Raw genomic sequence first — 15,089 nt, 5'->3', positions numbered from 1 at the left:
AGCAGTCAATTATCTTGTAGAAATACTTTTAAAGTACGTTATTGTCCTAGGTAAGGCAATTTTAATTTGAAATCATAAACTTTTTTTAAATGAAGATAAAATAACATTTCTCATGAGTAGATTAAGATCTAAGTATCATAATCACTGCTATTTTACCTTTATATGTTATGTATTACATTAAATACCATAGTAATTAATCTTATTGTTAAAATTCTATTAGCCATCTAAAAAATTGTCAGTACACTTACGAACTAGGTTCTAATAATTCTGCTATAGGAACAAATTAAATTTAATAACAATATCCTCATTGACTTTATTTTTGTAAGTTTCAAATTGTGAAGGGGTACAAACTTTTACTTTGAAAATAAATAAGTTCTGGGGATCTAATATACAGTATAGTGACTATAATTGAAAATGCCGTATTGTACATCTGAAATTTGTCAGGAGAGTAGATCTTAAGTGTTCTCACTGATGAGGGATTGAAGCAGAAAAATGTTCACTTGTAGACCAGAAGGCTGATCTATAGCCTGCATGGTTTCATTAAGGATCAAATATATGCTGGTTGCTACATTCTTAAAGAGTTTCATGACTGCCATGTAGTCACCAATAGTTAATATCACACTGAATGATAAGCACCAGAGGAATCCTACGAAAGTAATTTTATGAGTAGAAATTTGAAGAAGACATTTATGATCTAATACTCCCTGCACATTCCCTCCCCCACCGAGCACTAAGCATATAACCACTAGCTTCATATAGCAAAAGTGCAGCTCTCTCTGCCCGTGAGTCCTATCCCTGTGCTACTTAAATAAACTTACTAGTTGCCCCGTAAAACATCTCAAGAATTCTTTCTTGACCATCACGCTTAACAATCCCACAATATCACCACATAGGCAACACAAAAATGTTAACTATATGAGGTAGTGGATGTGCTAATTAACTTAATTAAGGTAATCATTTTATAATGTATATCAAATCATCCACATTTTATACCTTCAAAATGAATTCAGAATTTCAAAAATATTTTCTATTTAGAAATAGAAATATTTCTATTTTCTGTATAGAGCAAATTATCAAATCAATGTCTGTGTCAAAGATAATTCTATGGCTCAATCATTATTTATTACACAGTATATGTGCAATTTGCTTCTCACCGCTTGAATTGTTTTAAAGAACAGGGTACATTATTATGTCTATTTGTTCAATATTCTAGGTACAATTTTAATAGTTGCTTTTCTAGTTCAAAACTGAACCACTGGTCTTGAAATTTATGGATATGCTATGTACGAAATGAAGAGAATGAAATGTTCAAAAAAACAATTTCAGAAACATGGCTCTAGTGCCTAACTTTTAATTTACCATAATCATAGTCTCAAATCTTCAAAAAGTTTGGCTTCAGAAGAGGGGGAAAGGAATACCATTAGCTCCTTCCAGTGCTTTCTCTCCAACACATATAGAGCCTGACATCTTATGAACAATTCTTATTTCTTGTTCTACCATTGGGAAACTAATCATGTAAAGAATGGTAAAAATGTTCTTGCCAGTGAAGATCAATACAACACCAAGAGGGTCAGAAAACAAAGCAATTGCTGAGAAACTTTTGGTAGTATATAATGGAAATCTATCTAGGTAAACAGAAAATCTCCTTTTTGAAGATTGATTTTCATATGTTCACACCTGTGGAACTTATTAATTACTATCTTGCATAGAAAAGGAATAACAGAAGAACTATAGACATGAAATCATGAGACATTAAAACATCAAGGCCAGATATAGATAGCACATTTATCAGCATCTCTAAGTATCCCTGAAACGCAGAGAATGATTAAGAATGGGATGATTAAGAATGTTTAAAGGTATTTGGGAATGATTAAGAATGTTTCATGATTAAGACTATTTAAACATGATTAAGAATGATTGAGGATTAAGGAGAAAAAAGATTAATTGTAATATAACTTAAAAAGTCACTTGTATTAAGAAGGCACTCAAAAATAACTTTAGGTTAATACAGTAATTATATTTTAGTATCCCTATAATGAATTCACTGGGCATAGTATAGAGGGCACATTACAATGAAACAACCTAGGAATGAAAGCAAACAAAGATACGCGGAAAATGAAAACATTGGCACAGTTTTACAGACACACATTTTAGCACAATTGGGACAATGAAAGCTTATATATAATTAATAAGTACCTATGTAGAATATTATAATACTAAGACAAGTTTAACCATCAGAGATTTGCATCTTATATTGACAAGTGTAAGATGAAATGTAAATGAAATTTAACAATGTAAAACTAGGATAAGATCTCCATCTAAGATTCACTCTTTCCTCAAGGGCACAGAAATGTGATTATAAATATGCTGGGTACTCTCATAACTGCTATAAAAGTGAATCTTGAGCACAATACACTAGATTGTTTTACTACTAGTTTACATTAAATTAAGTTCTGGTGGTATTCCCAGTAGTATGTTGAAGCCTTAATACTGAAACGCATTGTTCTTGCCCAGGAGAGATTTGCAGTTGGTAAGATAATCTATCCATAAGGTGAAAAACGGAATAATAGAGAATAAAGTGTCAAGTTCCAAGTTAATTTCCAATATACTTTTGTTAAGTACTTTATTCTTCTATAATCTCTTCATGTATTTATACTATTTGAAACTCTTGTCAATCCACCAGGGTAAGCTATATGGAAATATATGATGTGTTGTAAAACCTAAAACTCCTATAGATAACTTATAGAAGAAGGTAGGGTAATGAATTCACCATAATGAACCCTATAACCTAAGAACAGAGATGCTTTAGAAGAACACATTACAATTTTTTGCCTCTGTAGATTTTTAAAGGAAGCGAAAATTTGATTTTTGCAGCTATATTTTAATCCCTGTCTCTTCCGAGAGTCAGGTTATAGTAGTAGTTTATCCATACTGGTATAATGGCAGTTCCCTTTGATTAGAGTTTAGATCTAATGATGTTTATATTGTGTTAATCAAATTTTAATTTAAGTGTTTGTCATTCTAAAAATGGAATTCAAACAAAATTTACGATTTAATATGAGTATGTCCTGAACTATATTTTAGGCTCTTATTTTTAAATCTCTTAAAATTAGTAGCTCTAAAAAAATAAATAAAATTAGTAGCTCTGATTTGAATAGAAATTATTTTATGTACAACACAGAGAAAATATTTTCTATGATTATATGGATTTCATTTCATCATGTCACATAAAATATATTTTTGGAGACAAAATCACCTATTTAAAAATATACTTTTTCTTTAGAGAATATCACAGGAATTTCATCTTATGTAAACTTGTCCATTTCTTATCCCTATTGCATCTAATGACTTTTCAAGCATTGAATTAATGCTAATATTTCTGTGAAAAATTAGAAGTGCAAATAATTCCTTTAATCATTTATTGTTATTTTATATTGGTATTCTAATTTTTTGTTTGTGTTGATACACATTAAAAGTGTACCAAATATAGTGGAATTTAGAAGGCATCTTCTTTAAATCTGGGCCACTGACCAGAGCTAAAGCTGCTTAGACAGATTCTTCACCCTTGTCCAGAACGCCACTCAAGTTTCATCTGGATTGTCTTGATTTGGCCAATGGACCTAAATGTTTCGGAGGGTCATGAGAGATCATGTTTTGTACTGTGAATATACTAGATTTTAGTTATCTGCAGAATTTCTACTTACTGGATATACCTCTAAGAATCTGCACAAACCACCTTCTGGTTCAGAAAAGAATTCACAGCCAAAAATAGGGATATGATGATTGTTTATCAACATTGAGTCAATAGTTCAATTCTTTGTAGCTGTTTAGAACTCTCAGGGGAGAATGCAAAAAAAATAGAAGAGATCTGGGTTCAGAAAGAATAAAATCTATAGGAATACTTAATAATGTAAATTAAAGGAAATATTTATTTTGGTTGCAGAACAAGACAAGAGTTACAAGAAATATGTATAAATATGTTTACTACTCTCAGAATTTTATTATCTCATTCAGTAGTTTTTTTATTAAATAAGTAACTTTAAAAATAACAGGAAAAATTCAATTCTATTTAAATCAGACTATTTTTATTTGAAAATGCTAATGAACTTAATGATATAGTTGACTAAGCTCACCCGAAAACAGATAATAAAAACATATCATAACATATTCTGATGACTACATGAAATACTCAAAGATTTGTTTCAGTAGCTCCAAATTCACTATAAAACTTTTATTTACTTCTCAATGAGATACATTTAAGAAAAAATATAGGCATTTATGTTCTATCCCTATTACTTTAAATTGAGGTTGAAAATATTTTCTGTAAAGGGCTAGATAGCAAATAATGAGTCACAACTACTTATATTTGTCATCGTTACACAACAGCAGCCATGGGCAACACTTAAATGAGAGTGACTATGTTGTAATAAAGCTTTATTTAAAAAAAAATTTTTTTAAAGACTGGGAGCCAGATTTAGTCCATAGCCATTGTTTGTTTATCTTTGGTATAATTATATTTGGTATTAAACATAAAACACAAAATAGAAGAGAAGTAATTTAATAAATAGAACAAAACATTTTCCTTCCCTGTTACCAGTCTGCGTTTGTTGTCCCCCATGATATTGTTGTACCATGGCTTAATTCATATGATTCTCAACTTGCAATTTATAGTTCTTTATGCCCCACAGTTTCATATGTTGAATTCTCTATGGGAAGGTTTTTTTTTTTTTTTAGAGTCTTTATATCAAACTGATTATATTAAAACACTCAAATCCTCTTATAAAGCAAACAAGATTCCTCTTCCCTATTCCAATGAGTGGCATTGCCTTCCTGAAATTGTATTGATGTGAAATCTTAACATCATCGTGTCATACCATATTGATTGATATAATCCCAGTTCCCTATCCCTGCCGTCCTAAGCACTGTTTCAATCTCCCATAGCTGTGTAGCAGAGATCTATTCATTGAGGTGTATGATGCATGGGATAAGTATTTTAGAAAAGAATTGTCTTTTTTCTTTCTTCCTGTAAGATACGTATGATAACTTGGGCTCGAAACTATCGGTGACCATGAAGGAGAGGCCATAAGAATATCAAAAACATCATTGAGCCTTTAAAGACTAAAGCAATGCTAGCAGCCACCTACTCCAGACTCAGGTGAGCAACAATCCCATATCTGTTTAAACTACTATCTGTTTTCTGTTCTGTACGGTGAAAGCATCCTGATTAACTCGTCTTTGATTTTTCCAAATCTTTAACTCCCCTCCCTAGTATATTGTTGGTTTCCAAATACTGTTGATTCTTTACTGAGAAAAATGTTTCTATGACTATTCACAAACATCGCATTCTGATTCACTTATTTAGATGAAACTTTAAATTATCCAGAGTAAAAAGATGTGGAAGAAAAATTTCTAATGTTCTATAATTAGGGTGCCATATGTCCTAATTTGAGGGGACAGCTAGTTTACACCTGGTATATTGGTGTTATTATTAATAGAGAGAGGCAGAGACACAGGCAGAGGGATGAACAGGCTCCATGCAGGGAGCCTGACGTGGGACTCGATCCCAGGTCTCCAGGTTCACGCCCTGGGCTGAAGGCGGCACTAAACCGCTGAGCCACCGGGGTTGCCTAGCATCCTTTTTTAAAAAAGATTTTATTTATTTATTCATGAGAGACACAGAGAGAGAGGCAGAGACACAGGCAGAGGGAGAAGCAGGCTCCATGCAGGGAGCCGGATGAGGGACTCAGTCCCAGGACTCCAGGATCACGCCCTAAGCCAAAGGCAGAGCTTAACTGCGAGCCACCCAGGCATCCCTAATAGCATCCTTTTTAAAACAGTGTCTAGATTTAGCAATAAACTATAAGTTGTCCTTATATTATTGATTTATATATATGTTTAATTAATAATCTGAATTCCAGAATCTGAAGGGGAAAAACGGACAGTGGAGATTCAGAAGAACATAGGAATTGCTGATTTCTCTTAGTATCAATCTTTTGATTTCTGGACTGGACATTTCAGCGTCCTATGTGATACAGATTAGGCTAGATTTAAACGGATTTGGTATAATTAAATTTATTGTTTTGTTTTGTGGGAAAACCATACATGATATTATATCATTTGATAAAAGCAGGCTTCATATTGCAGTGACTCATTTTCTAAATAGACCTCAGACCTTTTATAGAATCTCCCACTACTGTTGTCACCAAAAGCAGGTACTGTTCTTCACTTTTACATCAACATCAGATGTGGATGACTCAACAGAGGCTTATTTTACTCCTAGAACACTCTCATTAAAAACTGAAGTTTACTTAAGGTTGGCTCAACTGCTTTAAGTTACATAAAGTTTGCATCCCTGAGCTTTAGAAAATCTTGGTGGTCAAATGAGCAATGTCCAGAACAGAGGTTATCATGATCCATGTCCCAGTAAAAGTAGTTTATGAAAAAACTTGTCTTTTGCTTTCTTGCCCCTCCACGGTGACCCATGTGAGTTATCATACACAGAAGTTTAAGAAACTCTCAATACAACCTAAGCAACCCAGTCCTTTTCTTTCCTTTTAAATATTATGCCATCTTCACCTTTGTTTCTATTCTAAATAATTTAGTAAAATCTTTTCCAAGTTCAAGTTAGATTTTGGAGACTATCTTTTTGAATATTGCCCTGCCAGCAATCACTTCTATGTATTTACTATTATTCTAATCATCATGATGTTGAACTTCTCTTATGTATCATTACATGTAGGCTGCATTAAGTTTGTCACTTAATATCTAGAAATATTAGATTATTAAAATAAAATGAATTTAGATTTTTGTGCAGCTTTCAAAGTCTTAATAATTCTCCTCTGAAACATGCTTAAACACCTGTTTGACATTCTAGATCATGCACAATAAATTCCATCCGTTGTTCCAATTTCATCTCTTCAAATCCCTAACACAATCCCTCTTTCAAAGAAGGCCTTATAATTCATTTTCATTTCTTATTTTAAAGCTTTACTCAAACTCTCTTCCCAAACATAATATTTTCCTCTCTCATGCCTAACAGAAATCTAAACAACTATTTGTCTCATAATGGAAAAACTTCTTGTCCAAAAAGATCATCTGAATCTCTTTCTTCCTTGATCCTAAACAAGAGCGACATCTGTGAAATATGTTTTGGCACTCCAGCGTGTCCTACTTGAATTAGTAAGTACTTTTTGATGTTTCTTTATATATTTCCCAAATAGTTCCTGAAGACAAATCATGTATTTGGCTTGTATCCCACTGTTGCCAAATATTCAGAACAATAAATATATGTAAAATTTTAAATGAGCAACTTTTGGTAAAAATTAAATGAACAGGCATAATGTTGACCAAGTTTGATATACATGGACTTACAAAGACTATTTGCCCTACTCTGTGTGTTCGCTTATACTTAAATATGCTATTCAGGTTATTTGCCAGTTTTCCGTCAAATTAGAAATCTGTGTAAAATGGAGGGACAGTGTTTTCTACACTATTTGTATCACAGGCACTAGTAAAGCACAATATAGACATGAGCTCTTCATAAATATTCTATGATCTATCTTCGATAACTTTCTTCCGTATTATGTTCCCTGAGGAGCCAGCATCAGGTTCCCAATCCAGCAGTTCCTACCTGAGAAAGAAGGACTCATGCTGATTTTGATAACAGCTAGATCAGAAAGTGAATATGCCTTTCGCGCTGCTGGAGACGTTGTCTGTGACCAAAGGTTTTCCCATTTCCTATTGATGTACACATAGAACTCTCATTAAAACTGGAAGTTTTGAATGCACTTCACCAAGGGTATGTACCCCTTTGTGCTGAAAGATGAACATTCCTAAAATAAACTCCTTTTACATCTAAATTGCAACTTGCAGGAGGTCTCACTCCTGAGCTGTGCACAAATAAAGAGGAGGAAGACTCTCCTGTGGATAATGAGTATATGCAGAATTCTGTACTGAATAATCACAGACACTAGTTAAGGCAAGATGCAGCTGTGCATGCATAATAATAGTCTCAAAAAGCTGTGCTGTTTGGAGCATGGTTTGCTGCTGTGGGTAAAAGAAATTAATCTGGAGATAAAAAAGTTATTACTGCACTGGCTTAACAAAGTATAAAATAAACTTAATGTAATTATACTTGATATAAATTTAAGAATGTAGCATGGTCACTGAATTTGAAAAAGATAATTCTAAGAGAGTATGAAAGACCCATAGTGGTAAGTATTTAATAATGCCTCAGGAAATATCCATTTAGAAAATTGGGTATGCTTTCAAAAATTATATGAAACAATAAGTTATTCCCATTTAGGATGGGTAGGTTCTGAAAATCATCATTTTGCTGACTACAACCAAATACTGAAATGGATTTGCCAAAACTGGGATTGGGCTCAAAATCTGGCTTGCATAGAAGAAAAGGAGAAGGGGGGCTGACACTTGGACTCTCATCTTGCCCTTAACTCTCCTGTTTAATTTGCCCCCTGTTTTTTCCATTTTGTTTCTGCCCGGTTGCTTTTCTACATACCTACTTCCCCTTTTATTTGACCTCTTCCTGTTCACCTGCATCCTTTTCCCCCTATAATATCCCTCCTCTTTTCCTACATCCTCACCCATGATAATTAGGGAGTTAAAATTTTTACATTATTTCATATAGATGAAAAACAGGAGAATCCCTAAGCTGTATGCCAACCCCTCTCCGTCTTCTACTATCTTCAAGGATTATTGGTAGTTAAACAATAGTAAATAAACCCCAGAATTTGGCACAGTTGACCATTTTATGTTATATAATCAAGTAGTCAATAGAGAAAACCTGGGAAAAGCCATCATGATGGCTTTTTCTTACATAACCTCTACTCCCAACATGAGGCTTAAACTCAGGACCCCAGGCCTACTCTAGCTTAACCCAATTACCTATAGCAGATGGTAATATATCAAGGGGTGCTTTTTAGAGTGACGTGGGAAGCTTTTAAAATATATTGATGCCCAGACCCCATCCTTGGCAACTTTGAGCCAACCAGTCACTCCAAAACCATCATGATGTTGATGAAACAGCATGGACTCTACAGTGCTGAAGGCAACCCTTAACTCTGAGATTTATAGTATTAATTTATAATTTATGCTAAAAATAGCTGTTGGACTTAGGCTTTAACATATTCCATGGTCCATTCCTCTCATACTCTATTATCTTTTGTTTTTAGCCTATTTTTAAAAAGATATAATTCCCTAAGCAAGAAGTACAACTATAAGCTCATTGAACTTCCGTAAGAAATACTCTGCCAATGGAATAAAGTATTTCTGGGAATTGGAGGCTCCGCTGTGTAACCTTAATTGATTAATTCACTCCAATCAACTAGAGTTCTATTATAAACATTTGAGTATGTATGTCTCATTACCAAGAGCCCATGAAGTTGCTTTCAGAAGACTGGGATGTATAACTCTTGGCAAGAACAGAGAAAGCATCTTTTAGATAGATGGTTCCTAAGCCTGATTGCATATTTGAATTACCTGGGGATTTTTTAAAAAGTATATACTTTGCCCCCACCTAAAAGTTGCCAAGGATGGGGTCTGGGCATCAATATATTTTAAAAGCTTCCCACATCACTCTAAAAAGCGCCCTTTGATATATGACCATATGCTATAGGTAATTGGGTTACATTTATGGTTAGAAGCTCCAGGGAGGTCATAACCACACATTTCATTTATCAATACACAGGCTAAGAGACATAATCATTCAATTTCTATATTAAACAAATTTGGACTCTAAATTGTTGGTGTGAGATGTCAACTACACAGGCAACATACTGCTGATTCTAGTACCTATCATAATTATTTGAAGACCAGTCTACCCTCATAATCCCCCCTAAAAGTATTTGAGCCCATGTAATGCCTTATTGTGTGTTTTAAAAAGCTTCCCTCGACCACCATTTTAGATTTAATGATTCCATCTTCTTTCTCTCAGGTCTTCCTGTTGGCAAGGCCTGTCTGTTGGTGAAGCATCATCCCTGCTACCTGAAAAAGATGGCCATTAAAGAAACAGTATTATTATAATGCTTTTGAGTTGTATTCCCTCTAGGGTTACGAACATTGTGTTCTGGAACTGATAAAATCATCATTAATCAAGAAAAAAGAAAGATACTATTTCCGTCATCTATATTGCTACCACCATTCAAAGGCATTATTTGCCCAATTGAAGAAACCACTACCTCTTTTTTAAGCTTGGCTATGCTGGGTCAATTTAGTGTATCATTCATGGCATAAATATTTAATGAAACCGTATTAAGTACAGGCTGTCTGCTAGAAGCTAGAAGTAACTCTTTCTGTAGTTGACAATACTTTTAGTGCAGTTTCTGCCTTATGTTGATATCCACAGAAATAACCTGGCAACCAGTATTACTGGCCTGCCCTCACTTCAGCCCACCTGAGGGGAGAAAATTCCTATTTCAACTTTTGTGACACAGTCTTTGATTTTGGTAGAAAAGCACTATTGGCTTGTTATTGGAATCTTCTCACAGCTTTTTCATTTGAAAATGCTTCTGTTTTTTAATTTTTTTTAACAGCCTACTTTGGCTATTCCCTAGGGAGCTTGAAGGGAAGAATGGTGTACTTGCGTGTGAAATGGGATGGGGACTTTTACTCTGAATGGCATGCACCATGTTCTGTTAAATAATGTTGCGGGTTTCCCCCCGCCCCCCCGCCCAAGCTGAAGATAACTGCTCTTGGAAAAATTCCTCACCATCTCTTCCCCTTACTTTTCTCAGAAGGTTCCTTAATCTTTTATGCAGATAGACTCCTAAAGACATTTTGTGGACATAGGAGAATTATATGTAAGCTCATGATATCACACTTATTATAATTTATATAATTATTTCATTTATCATTCTGTTTGTAACCTTATTTTTTTAAAGATTTTATTTATTTTCATGATAGAGAAAGACAGAGACACAGGCAGAGGGAGAAGTAGCCTCCCTCGAGGGAGCCCAATGTGGGACTCGATCCCAGGACTCTGGGGTTCATGACCTGAGCTGAAGACAGATGCTCAACCACTGAGCCACCCAGCATCCCTTTGTAACTGTAAATTTTACTACTACTTACTACTTTCTAATAACATACATTTGCTTTTATAAGAAACTATTTAAAATCGTTATATAGTACATTCCATGTAACATATGTCTTAGTAACTATTAAGGATTCTGTAGGGAAGGATGCTTGATTTCTTTGACTGAGGTATACTATGTCTGCAGACCAGTTCTTGGAATGTATCAGAAAGAGCTTTTGTTGCTCACTTTAGAAAAGTAACAAAATGAATCTGTAAAATAAAAAATAACTTATCAGCACACCTTCTTCAATATTCTAGAAAAGTAATTTGTAGTCATTACTTAGTCTATATGAGTGTTATCAAACTTGGCAATGCATTATGTATACAATCTCTACATTTCTACTATTAGGATCTATATAAATGGAAAACACTATGGAGAGAGTAAAGTCTTTTATTTTGAAACCCAAGAAATGCAATGTATGAACAGCAAAAGGCAGTGGGAGACCGCCAGCCTCTCCATTGATATAGCTCTTTTCATTTTCTCCTGGGGTCTTGCTGGTCATGGGATCATATCAAATATTCTTAACAGCATGAAATAATCAACAAACCTGAACTAGAGAAAGAGCAAGATCAGTAAGCAGGAAAATGTTCTGCTGGATTAAAAAAAAATAGTTATGAAATTTGGGGATACAAAACCCTTTCTTTTCTTATGCTATTAAAAATATGTATTTATAAAATGATTTTAAAAAACATAATGTGGGTGCCATTAAAAAAAGAATCCTACTCTGCACAAACTTTCCTGGATGTGATTTATAACATATGAGTTTCTCAAGTTGAAAACTTGAGAAAAAAAAATTACCTTTAGGAAGAACAGAGATTTTTAGTAACATTTTTGTTTGTCCTTAAATTTAGGCAACTCAGAACTATCATTAAGAGGAATAATACAAAATTAATGAACTTCATACTTCCCAAAAGTTTCTCCAATTCACTTCAAATTCTCATTCATAAAAGTTCTTTCTTCTCCTTCATATATCACATGTTATAATCTAAGCACTCTGCCCTGTAGGCACTTTCAGGGGCAATGTTCCATGTGATCCATTTGTCTCATGGAGATCTACAGCCTTATCTTGTGAATTTGTAGTTCTCAGCGAGAAATTTTTAATTATATATTTTCATTTCAATAATAATTTATTATTAAACCATGTGGGTAAACTGAAGAGACAATTTTTGAAAAATGCTACATGGTATAAGTGTTTTTGTTTTTCATTTTAGTATTAGTTCCATATGATGCTTTTCATCATTAGGAAACGAATAGCAAGAAATAACTTTACCTTTGTGTTTATGTTAAAGGTATATAGTTAGATAAATTTTACCATTTTACCATTACCAAATTTTACAATTAAATATCTCAAATTAAATAATACTCTTTGGGGATCCCTGGGTGGCGCAGCAGTTTGGCGCCTGCCTTTGGCCCAGGGCGCGATCCTGGAGACCCGGGATCAAATCCCACGTCGGGCTCCCGGTGCATGGAGCCTGCTTCTCCCTCTGCCTGTGTCTCTGCCTTTCTCTCTCTCTCTCTCTCTCTCTCTCTCTCTGTGTGTGATGACTATCATAAATAAATAAAAATAAAAAAAAAAATAAATAATACTCTTTGCATTACAAGAGACTTCTATGACAATAGTCCTGAACAAATAACCTCTCTCTGTGTTCACAACCTTCCTTACAAGGTGACTACACTGCTGAGTAGCAATCCATTTATGCACCTCTAAGAACTGAACTGGCTTTCTAGCTCATGCTGGCCAAGAGAATGTGCCAAAAATTCTTGTGGTTTCCATTCCTGCCCTGTCAGAATGCTGCACCACCATGAAAGAAGCAGTCGAGACTGATAGTATATGAAAAGCCATGTGGATAGGAACTAAGACATCTCAGCAGAAGCCACCATCAAATACCAAATTTGTAGATGAGGCCATGTTGGACAATCTTGCCCACTTGCCCTGCTGATGCACACAATTCTGAGAAAATGGTGTTTTTAAATTGTTGGGTACAGAAGATAACTCATGTAGCAGTGTTATATTTTTAAATATTAATATATTTTCCATCATTATATAAACATCATATATATACATATATATGTATATATGTGTGTGTGTGTGTATATATATATATATATATATATATAAAATGCTCTATCCAAAGTTACCTAAAAATGTTTACAGAGCAAGCATGACAAACAAAATTTCATTTTATTGACAAGTGATAGTAAATATTTAACTGTCTCAATATAACAGTTCACCACTGCCCCCCCCCCCCAATATTTTGGGGAAAGTTTCTGGTTCTTAGTTATTTCTTGTGTCAGGATTGGAAGAACACTTCAATCTTGAGCTTTGTGTAAGAAACCACCATTAGGTGTTTCATGACAGAGAGAAGAACAAAATCTTCCATAGTTCTCTGCGTATCTGGAAGTAGAGATGGGAAGAGGTATTTTCCTCATCATAAGAATACATGTTAGGGAGAAAACTGATCTCCACTTTCTTATTGGCTAGCTACTGTATAGTATTTTTCTTTATTTGACTATAAAGCCAATAATCTTCAATACTTCAGACAAATGGCACTAGATTGTGAAAAATAATAATCTAATAGTTTGAATTGTCTTTCAGTAGAAGTTTAAAATGGTAGATATCTGTATATTATGATAGAAATCAAAATGACCTCTCTTGTTTTGCTCTGCAGAAATATTGATGAGCCAGAGAACTAATTGGTTGGGAGAAAGTTATCAAAAGCATTCTGTTGTGGGAGGTAATCTGGATAATGAAAATCAGAGACTTTCAAGAAAGTGCCTCTGTCAGAGCAAGAGCTTGTTTACAAATTATTGGTACCCTGAAAACTAGTGTTTGTTTTATGGTTATTTATATTCTTCCCTTTCAGATCTGCATTATAAGATGCCTCATTTGCATGCCTATATATGTGTTCTGTATTAGGAACAAAGATCTTTGTACATATCCCAAATTAGTTATAGAAAACTAAAAATAGGGGCTTCTGGGTGGCTCAGTCAGTTAAGTGCCTTGGGCTCAGGTCATGATCCCAGGGTCCTGGCATCCAGCCTCCCACCCACCATTCAGGCTCCCAGCCATTCAGGCTCCCTGCTTAGGGGGGGAGTCTGCTTCTCCTTCTCCCTCTGTCCCCCCAACTTGTGCTCTCTCACATGCCCTCTCTCTTTCAGATAAATAAATAAAATCTTAAAACAGAAAAAAAGAAAACTAAAACCACTGTCAGTGAATAGGACACGTTATCATGAGTGGGAAAGAAGACTTTCATAAAACTTTATAAATTAAGTTCAGGTAAAGTACAGGTGAAGCTGTGCAGGATGAGACATCCCAGAATTTGCCAGTTTGGCATAAAGATTATTCTAAGTTAAAAGTAATCAAAACCCAGCAGATGCAGGAAAGGCTGTCTTCCCCTCAACTGCTTAAATTTACATTGGAAGGAGAGCCTGCAATGGAAAGAGAAGTATTAGAAGAGATCTTCCTTTACCTAAGGAACTTACTTGCTTAATAGGGCTACCTTGTTTTTCCACACATCTTTCACCTTACAAATGAGCTTTCTCTTGTTTCCTCAAACCCTACCCCTGATCTTTGCTCATACAAGCTTCACTGTCACCTCATTGTTTCTGGAATTTCACATCTGCGTGAATTTCCCCGTATGTACACCTAAGTACACCTATACACCTACGTACACCTATTGAATTTGATTTTCTCCTTCTAATCTGTCTTTTTTAAAAAAGATTTATTTATTCATGAGAGACAGAGAGAGAGACAGAGAGACAGAAACTTAGGAAGAGGCAGAAGCAGGCCCGATCCAGGATCCCAGGATCATGCCCTGAGCCAAAGACAGACACCCAACCACTGAGCCACCCAGGTGTCCCTCTTTCTAATCTGTCAAAAATGATTCTAAGTCTAGCTAGAAGGACCACAGGGCAGAGGAAGATCTTCCTCCTCTACAATGGGTAAAACTTCGTTTAGTTCTAAGTTTATTCTGTAAACAAATTATGAAAGGATATAGA

At 34.6% G+C, this 15,089-nt stretch overlaps 1 long non-coding RNA gene across 1 annotated transcript in view; it reads left to right on the top strand.

The window, feature by feature from the left end:
• LOC140608403 (uncharacterized) overlaps positions 1-10,088 on the top strand; it is a 78,116-nt gene extending 68,028 nt beyond the window's left edge. Inside the window, exons 5-8 of the long non-coding RNA XR_012010424.1 lie at positions 5,031-5,155; positions 7,040-7,179; positions 7,595-7,798; positions 9,953-10,088. This is a non-coding gene — a long non-coding RNA (uncharacterized lncRNA). The remainder of the gene's footprint in view (positions 1-5,030; positions 5,156-7,039; positions 7,180-7,594; positions 7,799-9,952) is intronic.
• Positions 10,089-15,089: the final 5,001 nt, after the last annotated feature.

Source organism: Canis lupus, chromosome 17 (assembly GCF_048164855.1).
Source record: "Canis lupus baileyi chromosome 17, mCanLup2.hap1, whole genome shotgun sequence".
NCBI classification, from domain to species: Eukaryota; Metazoa; Chordata; class Mammalia; order Carnivora; family Canidae; genus Canis; species Canis lupus.
This window is presented reverse-complemented; position numbering and strand designations above follow the sequence as displayed.